Below are 18,784 nucleotides of genomic sequence, written 5' to 3'. Positions count from 1 at the left end.
TACATCTCTCGCAGGTCACGTGCAACACTTCATGCTCTGATCATCCCTTCCTCTTCAACACACTATTCTCGCTCTACCAGCACAGGCCATAATCACAGCCACATAGTGTGCGAGGGTCTTAGCAGTGGCAGATAAAGGCTGAGAGTTTGTCAGTAATGACGGGTCCACCAGTGCTGAAGCTTCCCAGAGCAGCTTGTTTCAGCAGTAATTATGGCAGTGGAAAAGGAGCAATGTGATTGGTTCTTAAAAAAGCTTATTAAGCCTTTTGCAGACGAATTTGTGTCAACTTTCCTTGGGGTAAGCGAATCAGTTAGAATTAAATAAAAAAAAAAGGGGACTTAAAAGCTAAACAAAATGTGTGAAACAGAGAGAGGGGCAGAAGCAGCAGGCTACACGCTGAGTGATGTGGAAGAAAAGGAAAAGTGCTCTGAAGCCTATGAATAGGGATGAGATTAGATCATTGATGTTCAGTGTGCAGTAGCTGTGCAGAGGGAGGTACAGGTGAAAGGGAAAGACAGTTGAAGGGGAAGACAGAAAAGACAAAACAAATGAGGAAACGAATTGGCTTTAGCAGATGGAGAAACGAACGATTGAGGGGAAAAAACAAACAGAATTAAAGGACTGCAAAGTGTTTTTCTAAAGAAGGTTTCACTCCAGCACTGAAAACAATTCCACTTTCGACTTTGCCCCTTTTCCCCAACCTGGCCCTCCATGTTCACCTGCTCCACCTTATAGACTCCATCATCATGACCCACCTTCTATACGCCCACTCCCATCTTGGGATCTCAGGACACACCAGTGCTTATGAGAAGAGCGCTTAACCCCCACTACAAACGGGATGTGCGGATGTGGAGATAATGTTCTTCATGTCACAAAAGCATCTTGTAATGTCGAGGATGAGCATAGAACTAAGGTGAACTCATTTTCACCACTGTCACACATGTATGATATATATTGTCAATAACACTAAATATAGTGGGAGTTTGGTGGTTTTACAGACAGAAAGACTTAATGCTCAAGTCTACCTGTGTCAGTTAACAAGTCGTCCATCACGGGACACGCATGGTGAAGAGGCCGAGCATCATAAAATGCCACATTATTCAAGAACTAAAAAATGTAGGTCATAGCATTACAGCAAGAATAACCTAAAAAAAACAAAAAAAAAAACACGAGACGATGGTTTATTGATTGGATTTATTTGATTAGAAATGTACCAACAGTATGATAATGGAATATAATAGAATATTTGAACATTGCAACACTCAAACAGGATCATATTTATACTCAGAATGCAACCAAATGCATGCTTTGTATAAACATGATCACAGGTAGAAAATGTTATTTCAATGTGAAAATTACTTATTCATGCATTATTCCTCAAAAATCATTAATGTGCATTTTCTTTGAACTAAGCAGCATTGACAACATTAAGGATTCAAGGATTCAAGGTTCTTTATTGTCAAATATGCCCCATGTTAAACATACAGCACAGATGAAATTGCAATCCCCCCAACCCCCAGTGCAAACCTGCAGTGCATAAAAAGAGCACTTAAAACACACAACAAACACACAAAAAAAAGACAACTAGCAATACTATACAACAAATAACTTAACTAAAGACATACGGACAACAAATAACAAATAACGAACAACAATGAGGTAGAATGTGGATAAATTACTATGAGGTAGAATATAAATAAATTACAGTATTAATTAAAAAAAACTGCAATAGTTTAACACCATACAGTATGTATAACTCCTAAAGAACCTAAAATACACATTCTTTCATTTTGGGATTAAAACTTGATATTGTGATTAATGGTTGTAAAATAACCGGAGGAAAAAAAAAAAAACAAGTTGCTTGCTTCTTCCTCGAGCCACCCTATTGTGATTATAGACACTTCATTGATTGAATGAAATACTGAAGGTTTAATTTGAACATGTTGCATTTACATTCCAGCCAAATGAATGTCTCATAAAATAGTAAAATATGAGTCTCAAGTAACCCACTTCACCCTTTACAACAGTCAAAGGATGACTGTGGCAATAGACATACAATAAAGAAATGCATTACCACAACTTGTTGCATCTTCCAATTCACCACCACCCCAAAAATCACTTGGTGGTGGTGGAAAAAATGTGGTGGTGGGTGGACTGTTCAAGTGGAAACAGTCAAGGTGAGGAATGTCTAAAGAAAGTGTAAAGGAAATAACCTAGCCTCACTGCAACGCGGTCAATACTTCTAATCAGGCGGGTCCACCCACATTACAACAGCAGCTTCGTTCAATAACCACATGCGGCATCAACTGCACCCATAAACCACTGACTTGTATAGTCAATAGAGTCAGTCTTCACTTCACTGTGGCAGGCCAGACAAGTCCACTAGAAGCCTGGACCAGAATACCTCGATGGTCAGCTTAGGCTCCACCACCGTCTTTATCAAATGAGTTGATAAAAAAAATTCTTTAAAAGTGGCATTAAAAACATTAGTAGATTAAAATGGTACTCATTAAAATGTATTTTGTATGAACGATATGTAGACCAACAAAGTTGACGTTAAAATTAAAGACAAGGCACTGGTATCTCATTTGTCATTTTTCTAAAAATTTTTTTTAATATATACATACATAATTTTGACTGAGCAATAAGCACTGACTATCTTTCTTAGAAAAGGCTACTTGAGAGAAAAGTGAACTATCCTTTAATCAAGGCAGGAAGTCTTGACATTGGAACAAACAGGAAAAAACTGCAATAAAGGAACCAATGCCAGGGGAAACACTGAACCAATTTAACCTACACAATGGATTATACCTTAGTAAAGCATCACACATATTACATCTCACACTGACAACATAGCTGAATGCGTGTCTGTATGCAATTCATGTCAGACTGTCACTGTGTGTTTCCACTGAACACTTCTGACACATAAAGACAAAATAACGTAAAAACCTAAATCCCATGGCTCCACTTAAGACAATCACTGTGTTACATTAGCAGATATGAGCGTCATAAGAGCCTTAGCAACCTAAGAGCACAGAGAAAATGCTTTATTGTAATAAACACATAAAAATGAAAATATTTTGAATCATTAAAGTAATTCAGAAACTTTGGCAGCTACAGTGAAAGGAGACAAAAGAAATTGAGAACAGCACACACGATTTTAGCTTCCGGTGCGTCTCTCTGAGGCATAGTTCATGCCCATTTGCAGAGTTACGTTTGTATTGTGTTTTATGTTTTTCTTAGGTAGTTTTGAAATGATCCTAATGACTCATAAATGTTCTTATTCGTGTGATTGTATTTGTAATCCAAAAAAAGGTTAGCGAGTCCCATCTGTATTTCCAAAGAAATGCAAGGTGAACCCATCGCAGTCGTTGCCTGAGGTGGAGCTCATTTTCACCGTGCTCTTCAAGCCCCTGGATCCCTGTTACTTTGAAGACAACCCAGCTTTGAAAAACTCTGCAATCATTCTGCCATGACAAGGCAGCAGCGGATTAGCCAACATGGCTGCAGAAGGGGCCCTCTTTATGCAGAGGCAGTTTTCCCTCCTACCATGTTTTTATATAAATACAATAAGTTATAGCTATAAATCTACTGGATAAAAACCACAGGAGCACAAAACCAGAGCAGAAATTATAGATTGTTTCTTGACCAAGTTGTTTAGCTTACTTTGAATGAAAATAAAAGTATATAATTAAAAAATAATTAAAAATCTTTTGACTCAACATGAAAAGACAGATGTAAGCGCCGCTGCCTTCACATCAGTGCTTTTAAAGTAATTGGGTCCTTTATCTTATCTGTGACAGAGGAGAGGATGAGGACTATAGCCTTCATCCCTTTGTTGTTACAGAATCTTGTGGAAAAGTGGATGGTCAGTAAAGTGTGTATGGGTGTGTGTAGGTGTGCGCGCACGCTAAAACGAGCTCAGTGGCTGTGCAAGCACATCAAACCCTAGTAGTCTTAATAAAGCTCCCCTCTATCCACCCCAGAGATCGCCTCACCCCAATTATACTCATGACATCTCGACCCTCCGCAATCGCTCTTTGGTTCTCACAGCTGCCCTACCTTTTCCCTCCTCTTCTTCACACCCTTACACCCCTATGGCCAGCTCCCTGCTCTGATCATGGGTCTCCTTTTGCTTAACTTAAAGCCCTGGAGGGTCTGAAAAAGTATTAGGAATCTGCTAGCTTCTAAGCCTGGATGGAGTGTTATGTATACTAGGGACAGTGTTTCTCAAATGGGGGTACGTGCTGGCACTACAGGGGGTACGAGAGAGAGAGAGAGAGAGAGAGAGAGAGAGAGAGAGAGAGAGAGAGAGAGAGAGAGAGAGAGAGAGAGAGAGAGAGAGAGAGAGAGAGAGAGAGAGAGAGAGAGAGAGGAAATTGAAAGCATTAAAAATATGGGGATTTATAATGTTAATTTTTAGGTAAAAATGACAATAATAATAATAATGATGACAATGATCTTGATTAGACCATTAATCAAAATCAAGGTCAGTCTTGGTCCCACAGCAGGCGGAAGATGACCGTATCTGAGAGAAATTACAGAAATAAATCTATTCAGGAGACACTAAACACTGTTTCATTCCACAAAATGGGATTTTTTAGGCTGGGCTACCAGACTCAAAATGGCACCGACTTTGTTCTTGTTGTTAAGTACACTAGTTAAAATTGCTACTCCTCTGTTATTCATGAACGGATCGGGCTGAAATTTGTTTTGTTCCGTTTTTTTTTTCTTCTTTTTTTTCACCTCTGTCTGCAGGTTCCTCCTCTGCTCTGAGACATCTCCATTTAGTTATCTTTACCTACATCAACATTCTGTACATATTTGGCATTCCAGTGATCTTTTTGTCACTATACTTTACTTTTGTATTGCCATTATACGGATTAGGGTTTAAAGGTTCTATATCATACTGCTTTTCATCCATCTCCACTTGTTCCAAGAACCCCAACAACATAGTATTTGAGGTTTATTTTCGCAAAACCGCCTGTTTTCTGGAGTTGTAGCCCTCTGAAAAGTGACTTTCTGAGCAGTTATATAAATGGGCTGCTTTAGGGCCTGCTTAAGCATATTCAAGAGTAGGTGTGTCTGTCGATGCTGACTTCATGCCTTGGTCTCGCACGGCAAGGGAGATCAGTGATCACCAAAGCGATTTTCTTTTTGCAATCCGCACACTTATTGTTTTCAGCCAAAAAACTGCACATTACAGTAAAACACATGGATATTCAAGCAGCTTTTGTGAGTCTCAGCGGCTGTGTGTGCTTCAGCTGCTGCTTCAAACATCATAGTTTTAAGCTGCTAAGTCACTTTCTTCACCTCCTCATCTCTATTAACTACAGGAACAGTGCATTTAAGGTGATAATGATTTTTTTTGATTTTAAATGTTCTTAAACAGTTGAATGTTTTATCATATAAAGCGCACTGAGTTGCCTTGTGTATGAAATGCGCTATACAAATAAATTTGCCTTGCCTTACATAAATAATACAAAAATCACAAAATAAAAGTTTAATTGCCACAAAAGCTAAACTTTCTGTCACAAATATATGTTTGGATGATGTTTTAAACAGTAAGCACTGTAGTATGTAGGTAGAAGACTTGCCAATAGTAGATTATGCATAAGCAGCAAGTTTTATTTTCAACTGATGATCAAATTCAGTCTCATTTGTTATGTATTTTAATCAATATATGAAGAGAAAGAAATGCAAGTAGTCAAAGAGCTAGCACAAAGCAATTTCTCACAAATGAGAGGCGGTTTAAACAAGACAAGGTAGACTCCGATCACTGCATGTACTACAGTACAAACACGTAAAAATCACCCCTCCTGTTGAATTAGTCACTTTTTGCTGATTGCAACAGACATTTTAAATGCTCAAGGTCACAGAAGGCCTGCATCTGGCCAACCATCTGTCTCCACTGTTCCCATGTGGCATTCTGTCACAGGAGCTTTCCCATCTCTTCCTCTCCTGTTCAGATTCAAGCTTACGGAGAAAAACACATTGCCTCAGAACAGCTGTTTTTATTTTTAAATCAAGGTTTTTTGACACTTTTATGCAGATGTCTCTCAGTTGACTGACAAGCTCTCAAAAAAACGCACAAAAAAAAAAAAAAAAAAACACTAGACCACACATCGACAAAGTTGGCTATCGGCATGCCAATCAGGAGCTATTGACAAGATAAGAATCAAGTCATTGTCACCTCTAGTTTTTTCTATCCCAGGAAGATAAAGGGCAATGAGGATGTCGAGACAATTCAGAGGACAACTTCAAGCAACATCAAATAAAGCACAGTTTGAACAATAAAGTCCAAAAAGGAAGGCTTTGAAAATAATATATCAAAAGTAAACTTCACCTCAGCTTAAAGTCCACTATGACAGTCATGACAACCAGGTTGCCTCAAATTTTGGGGTAACTACATACTGAAGGAGAATTACCTTTCTTGAATTGGACTTTTTTCATTTCGTATCTTTGACTGATTTAAGTAGATGTCCTTGGATAGAGAGAAAACTCTATAAGAAGTCAGCAGTATTCCTCAGTTAAATCCAGAACATTCAGTATATCATCCGGATATCCATGAAAACTACTACGGAAAGGTTTTTAAATTGAAGATCTAAAATACTCCCTATGGACCCCTCCCTTAAAGTAGATCTCCTCTTCCATATTGAAAGAAATCATGCATCAAACCAAGTTATAAAAAAAATCAATGAAGAATATTTATTTTCTTAAATCACTTGTGCAAACCGAACATTGCACAACTAATAGAAACCAGGACAAAACAATTGGTATGCAAAGGTTCTCAATAATCAAGGTCATGATAAATATGGTCACATGGTAAAAAAAATGGCGTATCACTAAACAAAAGAGCTGGATAAAAGCTTCTTTGAGATGTGAAAGCCTTTTTTAATAAAGAAAACTCCAAGGACGTCCACTCTTTACAAAGCAAACACAATGAAGTGAACATCTCGAATTGGTATTATTATATATTATTGCATCTCTTTGCCCCGATAATTTCAAAAGCATGGTGCATGAACCTTTAAAAGAATAAACATTGCATATTTGGAACACCCTTTTAAAAAATTGGCCAATGACACCACTTCTAGTCTGAAGATAATCTTGTTCATCCATGTCTAAAAAAGGCAATATACAATTGCTTTGTATGGTTTAATTTCTCTGGAGATGCTTCACATCTTGTCAAAAAGCTTTTATTGCTTTTGAGCTGACAGGACTGCATTTATTCTAAAGAATAGCAATCTTACCTTTAGGTTCAAGATGTCTGCGGAGTGCGACTCAAGCCCACAGGTAGGAAAGAGCAGCCTGCAGTGGGTCAGTGAACCTAGAAGGGAGACAAAAAATTGTTCATGAAAGGGACTAAATTTTAACCGTGTCAGGTAAGAACAAATATAAACCTAGAGTTACTTTAAGATCAGACACAGTAGAACCACAGGGGAACCACAGGAGAGAATTTGATATCAAACTGTAAAATTTCATGAATCAGTCCTTCTGTGATTAGCCTCTGTATGAGCAGTTTTGGAAAGTATGTGCATGTATATAAATATGTATTTCTACCGTCTAATATATTTTAAAGTTGTTATATTTTTGCGACTAACACACCAAAGCAAATTCCCTGAAGTTGAAACATGCATGGCAACATAAAAAAAAAAAAAAAAAAAACTCTCATTCTAATAACAATGGCCGATTACACATGCTAACCACTTTTAATAGTTACATTCCACAACATGCCACCGCTATAAATGTGAAATAACTCATGTTTAATAGCATAGCTGAAGAGGTTAGCTGCATCTGCTGTATACAAGTTTCAACTCGTAAGAAAAATCTTTTCATGAGTCAGAGCACAGGGTGTCTCCCTCCTCAGAGTGAGCCTGAACATTTAGGAAAGTAGTATAGATGATAAAGAAGAAAGAGGGCAATAATAAAAAATAAAAAAAATAGCCTTATACCGAATGCTATATCAGGTCAGACATAAATCTCAACAACCAGCTTAGAGGAGCACTTAAAACAGATACCAACAATCAAATGTTGAATTTGAGTCATCTCATACAGTACATGTACAGTAAGCTAGCAGCACACCATGACCACAGCTGGATTACCCAGTATGGAAAAAAGGGCCAAAAATATCCTCTCTCCATGCATGAGTGTAATAATGGGTTAATCCATTACAATTCACCTTCAAGCTTCACTTGACATGACAATTATTTAAGAAGCTGACAATTACGATATTAGCATTAAGGGCTCTCAGAGATGTGCTGTATAGTCTCGTATTTAACAAGTTAACAACTTTTAACACTTCCTCCATAATTACTGCAAAAGTATGACTCAAACTTTGGCATATTTGAAGAATGAAAGGCCAGGAAGATTTGCTAAGGCCGCATCTCTGGCTTAGTTTGCTCTCCAGCTGGAGGCCACATGTTGATAATGGTTCAGTTAGGGTTAGAGAAATAAGATTTTTGTTTTTTTTTTTCCACTTAATTTATCAAAAATCTTCATTAGGTGACCACTAATATCTATTTTCTTCCATTTTCTAATTGAGACAAAAACTGTTGGTCAATTGCTGTGGAGAACAAATGTTGTATTGCCTCGATAACAGTTCCAGACTACAGTATCTCTGGAGCCATTAAAACAACAAAAAAACCCTTGATGCATCTAGAAAGGATGAACGGGGTCCTTCATAGGAGTACTTTAGTTAAAGAGCCTAAAACAATGTCTGCATGGTTTTAAATCACTATTTAACTCCAGCAAGACACAAACTTGTGGATGGGACCAATAGGCCTCCCACACCAGTGGTAAGTGGATTGCTCGAATATTGATACCATCATTAATATGCATCAATCCTAGCACGATTAGATTATTTATTTTCTTTCATGTACAGACTATACAGTTTTGTTAAAAAGGCGACCAAGCTGTTTGTGTGACTGCAGTCTCACGGAGAAGTCATTCTTTGCTTCTTTTCTCATCTCTTATGTTTTGATGTCGTACCATCACTCATCTCGGCTCAATAAACACACAGAGAGAAAAATCAGAGGATTAAGAGCAATGTGTCACTTTACTTTCAGGCCAAAAATGAAACAATGATGAGTAGTTATGATACAAGGCAGTGAAAACACAAACTTGTACTAGGCATCATAGAAAAATCCATGCTGAAGAAAAGACAGAGCAACAGAAACACAGAATATGAGCTTAATCCTCTGCCCCCTGATGTGGGCTTGGCTTATTTAAAGCATAACTAAACCCCTAAACCAGTTTTTTTTCTGCTAAAAAAAACAACAGTATTTGGGTGTGAAGTAGTGTTGGTGATCGGATCGAAACACACACAGATCAAGGTACAAACAAAGATTGGAGTACGCACACAAATAGTTTTGTTACAATAATGGCCCTATATATACAGGATTTGTTTTTTACATCTACTGGAATCATTAATGTTACAGGTACAGATCCAACAGGTAAAAATCACAAAGATTCAATTTCAGCAGTCAACAGCAAGGCCAGTAGATAAAAACAACCATCAAATCAGAAAGAGGCACAACTGGAAAAAAGTTCAGAGTCAGTCAAAAAAATCGCTACAAAAAACCACCAACTTTGTTCTCTGAAAATAAGGCTGACGGATCAAGGCGACAGCAGGATGTTCAATAGTCATTGGTGATGTGTTTAAGTCACTGCTCATACCCCACCCCCTCCCTTTTTTTAAAAAAAAAAAAGAAAAAATGATCGCAATGTGCTATAAACCTAAACTTGGAGTCAAAACAAAATTGAGTAGCAGTTGATACTTAGTTGGCCACTTTCATATGAGGACAGTCCAATGGATTCTGATTATTTGGAAATTAAAAATATATCTCATTCAGTTGGCTTTGGTTTCACGCTGCAATTTAACTAGTGTGGGTATTACAGCTCACTGAGTCCACATTACATAATTTCATGTTTCTTTTAAGTCTAATACATACTTTAAACACTGAATAGTCCAAGAAACAATTGATCAAAATCCTTTACGGCCCTGGCAGGTGTTTAAAAACAAAACAATAACTATAGATACTTAATAATGGATCAGTTTCTAATCAATTATTTCATGAAATACCCCCAGATCTCATAAACCATAAAAAAAGCACAACATTCAGGTTTCCCAGCAAAGTGGTCCACAGAATTCTCTAGTCATGGTATTTTAACAACTTCCAATATGACATTAGCTATAACTCAAGCATAATTCAGATCAATGTGTTGGCCACCTCAGCCCTGGATCGGATGTTTACTTGTCTACCTCGAACATTTAGATCCTGACAATCTGCTAAATCAATTATGAATGCATTGACTCACTCTTAAGAGACTTGTTCATCGATTGAAGCAAACAGACAAAACAATGGAATTAGAGAACATGTAACAACCTTTGCAATTATATCTACAATTAATCAACAAGTACCACTACTATTTTCAAGAGGAAATATATAAATGTCCGCCCAGTTATGCAGCATTTTATTCAAGAAATAAAATTATACGGGGTGAACTACATGTCAGAGATTTAGAAGAAATGCACACAAAACAAAACATTACTATACATGCTAGGTCTTGTTGTTCAGTTGAGGTAGAATACTCAACTGAACCCTCGTATCCTGCCTTATCCAAGATTAAGGTTTAAGTTTATATTTGTGATCATTAAAAATAACTAAACCATGAAAAAAAACCCCAACATTTTCTGAATATTTATAAAAACAGTTAGTTATGTGCTTTTGAATTGGAAGTCTTCACTCATTCTCACCAGTCTTTCCATTCCTTCTGAAAAAACAAACTCACAGATTAATTAAGCCACCCGTGATGCTAGGTATAGTAAAATAGAAAAAGCATAGATTGTATCAACATCTCACCATTTGCCGTGCTAAAACCAACCGGCAAGGCACTGTAAAAGGAGGTACAATGTAATAATTAAAGTTGCTGATTAGGAGAGATATTGTCAAAGTGCCTATTTGAAATATAATTTTTGATTATTTAAATGCATCTCGACACCAAAAAAAGTCCTATTTGTATTCATTCTCTTAAGCTATGGTAATGGGGCAGCGAGGACGCTTTATGGACAAGTAATAAATCTAGCCGAACTGAATAGGTCTTCTAAATGGCAAACAGACTGCAGTCTTTCCTGTGCACAACAGTTTAATAAAAGGCTGGTCCAGCTTCATGTTACAGAGAAAGTGAAAACATACTTGTGGATTTACATAGTTAGCACAACCATCAGGCTTGTTACTCCAGAAACCTTTCCTCTCCCTAGTACTACATTCCCTCACTACACACCGCCACATGGGGTAAGGGTAAGCAGCTTGACCCTCCCACCTTTCTGCCATCAACAGAGATGGCCTACATCCCAAGATAGAAAATCAATCAGTATGCAGACCATGCCAGAGAGACGCCCCCCATTAACTTACAACCTCTGACCCTTGTAGGCTTCTCCTTAAACAGTATGACCAAAGTTTGTCTATGCTGCCAGTGTCCAAACCATATCAAATACTAACAAAGTCATCATGTTGAGGGGAGGAGCATGGCACGACCTGTCCACATTTGCAATAATAAATCCAGCCGGTCAGTTTAAGGTTGCTTGACCTGCATCTGACCTTGTCTGCAAGAGAAACGGATACAAGTTCCAGAGTAGAATATCTCCCATCTTGTTAGAGGCTACTTTTTTATTTTCCACAGAAATGACCAACATTGGAAACAAAGCCCTGTGTCAGTCAAACACACAGAGGGCGATAAAACATCTGAAACAATTAAAAATTAAATGGACAGCAGGATTGGAAATCGGTCAGCTATCGAAAAAGAAATCTAATCGGATAATATAGGCCTGCATCTAAAATCTGATATAATCACTGTGACAAAAGCAGTCTAAACTCTAAACAGAACTAAATAGTGAACTTAAATTGGTGTTTTGCACTTCAAAAGTATATATATTTTTTTATTTGGTTTTGAGGTCATTTTTATTTATTTTAATCAATTGTTCCTATGTTTAACTTAAACTAATGGTTATTTTGCAATTTAAAAATATATATTTGATTTTAATGATTTCTTGAGGTTATTTTTCTGGATCGTCTGATTTATTTTATTTTCATTTTACTCGATTGTAGATTATAATTTTCATTGTTCAAATTTCTGTAAAGGTTCTGATTCATGCTAGGATTGTCCTGATACAACTTTTTCACTTCCAATATGATATCAATATTGTAGCCTTACGTATCGACCAATACCGATTCTGATCCGATACGATATCAGCACGAATCATACATACTTTTATTACTTATTTTGTAGTGTGAAATGCTAGAAAAGGCTTGATCAAGTGATTTTACTCAAACAAAGAACAATAGTCAGCAACAGTAGGTTACTTTGTTGGAGTGTGAACCACAGTCACCTATGGATAGAAGTGCTGGAGCGGAAAATGTTATCAGAGAGCTTATATTTTTATGATTTTAGATGCAGTCCAATAAAATCCGATATTCGTTTTCTGCCTGATATCAGACCGATATCCGATATCAATATCGGATCGGGACACCTCTAATTCATGCTGATATTGGATCATATTTTATATTACCACCTGAGCCACGGGCGACCGTGGCTCAGGTGGTAATGGGTCGTCTTCTGATCGAGAGTTTGGGGGTTCGAGCCCAGTACCTGACTATGTGTTGAAGTGTCCTTGGGCAAGACACTGAACCCTAAGTTGCTCCCAGTGGTTGACTAGCACCTTGTATGGCAGTTCTGTCCCACTGGTGTGTGAATGTGAGAGTGATTGGGTGAATGAGCTGATATGTAAAGCGCTTGGAGACTGCTTCAGTGTGGGGATAAAGCGCTATATAAAATCAAGTCCATTTACCATTAGTATTGACCCATACTCAAGGCGGCAATATTGTTATTGTATCGAAGGTACAAAAAAAGCTGGTTTTACAACTCTATATTGTCTAAAAAATTGCGACAACCAATGAGGTAGTTGACAAGCAAATTCCCGCAGTCATTGTAAAAAGTAAGCCAATTCCCTCCACGTGCACTGTTATCAGTTTTAAAATTATTTAGAAACTTACCATGTTGTCCTTCACAAATTTGCTATAAATGCAGACAAGGCCTTAGCATGTATAGTCACTCACTGCGCACACTCCCTCCATTGAGTCAAAGGGGCTTCATTCCGTCATGTGAAGTGCATGTCGGGCGGGGCAGTATTAGCATAGCATAATTACCCTGGGGAGTTATCCTGGAGCAAGACATAACCTGTAATTTTGCATTGTGCTCCCTGTGCAACTGACAGTCAGTCTATGATAGTGCAGATAAGCGTCGCAATTCCGGCTGTTAGTTTAACTGATGGCGCATTCAGTATGATAATAGCCGAGTCTCGCACGTGGGGAATCTGATGAGGTCTCCGGTAATACATCTTCACTGCTTTTCCTCCTTTACGTGAGGTATTATCATGCTAATTTAAAGAGGAATAAAAAACAGTGCAATGAATGAGAATGTACAATAGGAAGCAGAGACCTCTAAAACAGTGAGAAGACAAAGGAGGGTAGTCTCACCCAACTCCACTGAGCAAAGCAGGGGTGACAAATTGATAGGCTACTTGCTGGCTGGTTAATTAAAAGGACATAGCCTAATTAAAAAGATATTTCTGTGAATAGGTTGCCTCGATGCAATAAATGACCTGTGACTTCCGCACATGCTGGAAACCGACCAGCCAGACTCACTAATTTTTAACACTTGCCTTTCTCGCATCAGAAAGGCTTGAACCAAAAAGCGGCGAGTGAAACAGGCTGCAGGAGGCATGCCTGACAGATCATGGCAAGGGAGCTGGGGCTTGTTAAAGCAAACATAATTCATTCCATCAGAACCTCAGTGAAATTGGACAAAAGCTTTGATTGAGAATCACTTTTTCTGTGCAAAGAAAACCTTTCAACCTGAATATCCTCATTTTCAATTATTCTGAAATTGTAAAGGAAAGATTGACATTTGCTGTAGGGCATGTCCTTGACCAAACGCACAGAGACGTTAAGAGGTGGATACTTGAAATAAAAGTATATTGTTTAAGAATAAGTTTAACCTTATTTTAACTGTCAGAAGGTAAGCCCATAATTACAGATGGATGAATGAAGTAGCTGGACCTTTGAGTATAAAGAAGACATTTTAATACCAAAGAAGGAACTTTTAGGTGTGAAGAGATAAAGTTCACCTTTTTCTAAAGGTTGAAGTGATGGGTGGGGAGGGTGCACTAGTGAAAGCACATGCATGCCATTGTATGCCAAAGACTGGGTGAAACATCAGCTTTTCACCCTTCTTCACTCTCTCTGCATTTGTCACCTGACTGGCACAGACTATTGCACCCCACAGCACAATAGTAACATCACATTATACTCTCAGCACAAGCAAAATAGCTTAGCATCAAGCCTTCCTTCTAATGTCCTACCCCAACTTTCTCTCCCCTGTTCTTCTTCCTCTCACTAGTGCAGGGGTAGTAAGGGTGTGCCAAAATATAAATGACGATATATCGCGAGGTTTCGTCTAGCGGTACGTTATCGATTCACTGGCGGTACCTGGTGATAGCCAGCCCAAAGGGCTAGACAACTCCAGTCCTCGAGGGCCAAATTCCTGAGACTTTTTGATGTCTCCCTGCTCCAGCACACCTGGTTGAAACCAATGTGTTGTCATCAAGCTCTGCAGAAGCATGATAACAAGCCATTCATTTGATTCAGGTGTGTTGGAGTAGGGGCACATTTAAAAGTCTCAGGAATCCAGTAATCGAGGACTGGAGTTGCTACCCCTGCCCTAACACTGCCCTCTCTTATTACATCTTACCTCCAATCAAGTTAAGCTTACCCTCCCTTAAAGAAGGGCCGGTTAAATTAAGCACTTCGATAAATGTGTTTATTTTTTGCAAGAATAAAACATTCCTAACTATCGCAAAATTATTGCATACAAAGTGTTAACCTATAGTAGGGCTCGGTGGTATATTTGTATTTATTTTCGTTATGATATGAATTTTTAAATATACTGCCGTACCTGTGTATTTGATTACACAACTTTCAGACCGGACCTTTTTCAATTTTAGCCCTAGTGGTGAAAAAACACTTCTTATTTTTGTTTAATCATTACAGTTTGGAATGATGTCATCAGGATCATTTAAATTAAGTTGATGAAAACTTAATCAATAAACCTGCTCAGATTCAGTAAACCATTGATCCCTGAGGGGAAATTGAGTGACATTAATGCTACTCTCATACATATTTATATGACATGAATAATTAAAAAGGAGCAGTCAGAATAATCCATGTCAGTACAACTTATATTTACCTTTTAATTGTATCTTACTCATTCTAAATTATTTTTATTTTTGACATACATTAATGTTTAGTTTTTTTATTAGTATTTATTTTGTATCCTCACAGAACAACTTATATTTCTTGTAATTGTATCTTATTTTTGACATACATTTTTGTTTAATTATGGGTTTTTTTTATTTATTCATATTTTGTTTCCTCACATGAGTTAAAAACTAATATTTCCTCTAAAAATTATGCACAGAAATATATAGCAAAAGTCTGCTCAGTGTGCAAGAATAAGTCAGGAGTAGTCAATTGTCTCAGATGAAGTAGCAAGATAACACTAATCGCCATAAACAGATTGTCATGCAGATATTTGAATTAGATTTGGTTTTCAGAATGTATTTTCACTTGCCATGTTCCTTGTAGGTCACCTTTTGGGTTATCCAAGGCATGAACTTAGACAATTTGCCTTTTCTCACTTTATGGCAGAACACTGCTGTGTAGGAATATCTCATGTCCATCAAACGTGCTGAAGTTGCTTATTTTTTTTTTTTTACTTTCAACTATCCATTTTAAGGATCCTTTTTTTTTTTCTTTGATAATTTGGATTAAACAGACAACCATATCCTGTAAAAGGTACCTGGTGGTTTATTTGAATAAAAAGGATTTTAAGCCCACAGTTTAGTCTTTAGGTTGTATGTGAAAAATTTTAAAATCAAGCAAGGAGGGAAACTAATATCATGATTTAACGCAGCAAGAAATCTTCTGTAAAATGCATGTTAAACCTTGATCTTAAATGATTTAATCCTGTTATGATAAGTGTGTATTAAAAATAAATCTTGATACTTTAAGTTTTTGAGAAGAAAAAAACAAAATACAACCCAGTTCACTTTTCGTTGGACTTTTGATTGACCATTTGACGGTGTCCTGATGCATCTCTGAAGAATTCCTCATTACCTCTTGACTCAAAGAATGCAGCCAGAGTTCAAGGCACTGGAGTGGAGGAGGAGGAGGAGGATTAGGCCCGTCTAACTCACCCTGGATCACTGCCTGGGTTGGCTTCAGATGACACTAACCAAGACCTCCCAATAGACCCCTGTACTACCCACCCCTCTATTCCGTTGGTTTAAAAATAGCCTCACCTCAATGGAAACAATCTTAGGGTACTGAGAAGTAGAGGAAAACTAACTAAACCAAATGTAAGCAGGGACATCACACACACTACCACACACACCATGTCCGAGGCACATTTTCACCACAAAAATAATGTCGGCTGAATTACACACAAAAGCATGAAAGCTGGAGGGTCATTAAAAAAAACATCTACCTTTAAACATGCACTCAGTTCTGAAAACTACAGTTCTTGTTTTATATATCAGTGGAAATTAGGGCTAAATCATGAGGATATGTAGCACAGTCTGATTTTAATTATAGATTAATTAAAGTATGAAGTGTTTTTGTTGCTGGAATTCAACCACAGTTCCGATCTACAAAGCAAAGGTCACCTGTATAAATTATTAGATAAAGAGCCAGAAGTAGAAGTCCAAAATGTAATCGAAGCCAAATGTAAAAAACTTTATGAACTTTTCCACCTATAATGCAGACAGTTTGAAATACAAACTGTGTTCTCAGTGTGAAGTTAAGGGGTGCAATTTTTTCAGTAACAAGGTCAAACAGCTTTGCTATTTTTGGCAAGCTTGGAAATTAAATGCAATTAGGACTAAATAAAAGTACATACACATTACAGTTCTGCAATAGCGTCATCCAATTTCTTCAGAAAATGATGCAATTTGCTAAGAAAATAATGTAATTTAAAGCCCATTTTAATCTTTAAAAGTCTCACTTCAGGTCAGCACATTTTGAATGCCGAGAAAAAATTATTGATGTTCTGCATTTTTAATACCACATTTCAACAATGCATAAATGACGACATTCTCAGAAATATTGGATGATTACAGAAAACTTGTTTTTAATTAATGTCTTGGAAATTTGGCAAATTAATTTACAAATGCCTGTTAAATGTACAAAATAGAGAATAGATAATGCTAATGTATAATAAACCTCAATCTTTGAAATGCAAATGTGCATCATTTGTCATCTTCCTGCACAAACTCCAAAAACATCAGCGGCAAATCACACAAGTGAAATGACTTAATATAAATAGGTTGAGGAGGAACTTGGAATAAAAAATAATTCTGGTTTCATTAAAAACAGGCTTATGTAAGCATTTCTACTTAACATGGAGAATATCTGTAGTACAACTGATTTTTATGGTAAAACATTAAAACATACTGAAACGTCAAGATGCAAATGTTGCACTTTAAAATGCAACATTGGAAACAAAAAACAGAAGTTAATTATGTCCCCACAAATGCGAGGTCGTATATACCGTACATAGTAAACTTGAATTAAGCCCATCAAAAGTAAAGCTGAGTAAAAAAATTAATTAATTACTCAATTAAATTGATTTCATGGAAATTTTCCAAAATCACTTCATAAGTGTTGAAATCGATTGTTTTTTTACTCTTTAGTGTGGCGTTAACAAAGTCGACTACTGTGCCTACTCAACGCAAGAGTGGGTTCTATTCTTAATATTTATTATAATACGGTTTCTGTTTTGGGTTTTTTTTCGCACCATCCACAGTCACATTCCTTGTTAGGGTTGGGTATCGTTTGGAATTCTGATTGCAATTCTTGATTGTGATTCTTTGAGTTGTGCAGGTCAACAGGTCACAGATTTCACAGGATTATTTTTTCATTTGAAAAAGCCTTTACACAGGCCATTTTTATTAATTCATTTATTTGATACAGTTTCATTTGGTTGCTGTACTATAACTAGGGTATTCAATTACAAAAGTCCCCAACTGTAACTGTAAAACTGAAACAACACTTACAAACAAGTTGGCAGAAGTCTAAAAACACTAGGAGCAGCAGCCCAGGTAGATGTGAAACTGAAAAAAAAACCAAACAAACCCTGGAGGAGTCATGTGACAAAAATCAATCAACAGTTCCAGTTGGGGAAGATTATTATTCTGGCAGCTAGGTCCTGCACAACCTCGTTGCTCAAAGTTGAAAAATGTGAACTTTTTAAAGCGACTTCAAGCAACAACTCCCTCAGCCATCACTATCTGTAAAGCCGAGGCTACAGCCCCTCCCTCCCACTGAGACAACTACAGCGCACTGCTGTACTACACAAAATTAAATCTGTTAACTTCTGGAATAAGCCTATATTCTGGGTGAACTCTTTAGTAACTCCGTAAATTGATTGTTTAAACCGTAAAAGCACCGCTGTCTGTGATGCGGCTGGAGAAGAAGTGATCAACCCTCTCTCTCTCTCTCTCTCCCGCACACACCCACAGAGTCTGTTCCCTGGTCACTGGAGCGATGAAGTGATGGCGTGACCAAAAAGAGCCACTATATTGAAGTGACTGCAGTCGCTACAGTTGTGTTCGGTGTGAACGCACCCGCGTAAACAAACAGAGCAAGCAGGGCGGAGTAATACAAACCCT

General features: G+C 37.4%; 1 protein-coding gene across 4 annotated transcripts in view; it reads right to left on the bottom strand.

The window, feature by feature from the left end:
- Nucleotides 1–18,784, bottom strand: part of sema6cb (semaphorin 6Cb) — a 177,159-nt gene that overhangs the window by 144,574 nt on the left and 13,801 nt on the right. For all 4 annotated transcript variants that reach the window (XM_028469966.1, XM_028469970.1, XM_028469967.1 and 1 more), the window contains exon 2: nt 7,251–7,327. The gene's annotated coding sequence lies outside the window, so the exon portion shown is untranslated. The remainder of the gene's footprint in view (nt 1–7,250; nt 7,328–18,784) is intronic.

This window comes from Gouania willdenowi, chromosome 16 (assembly GCF_900634775.1).
Source record: "Gouania willdenowi chromosome 16, fGouWil2.1, whole genome shotgun sequence".
NCBI lineage: Eukaryota > Metazoa > Chordata > Actinopteri > Blenniiformes > Gobiesocidae > Gouania > Gouania willdenowi.
This window is presented reverse-complemented; position numbering and strand designations above follow the sequence as displayed.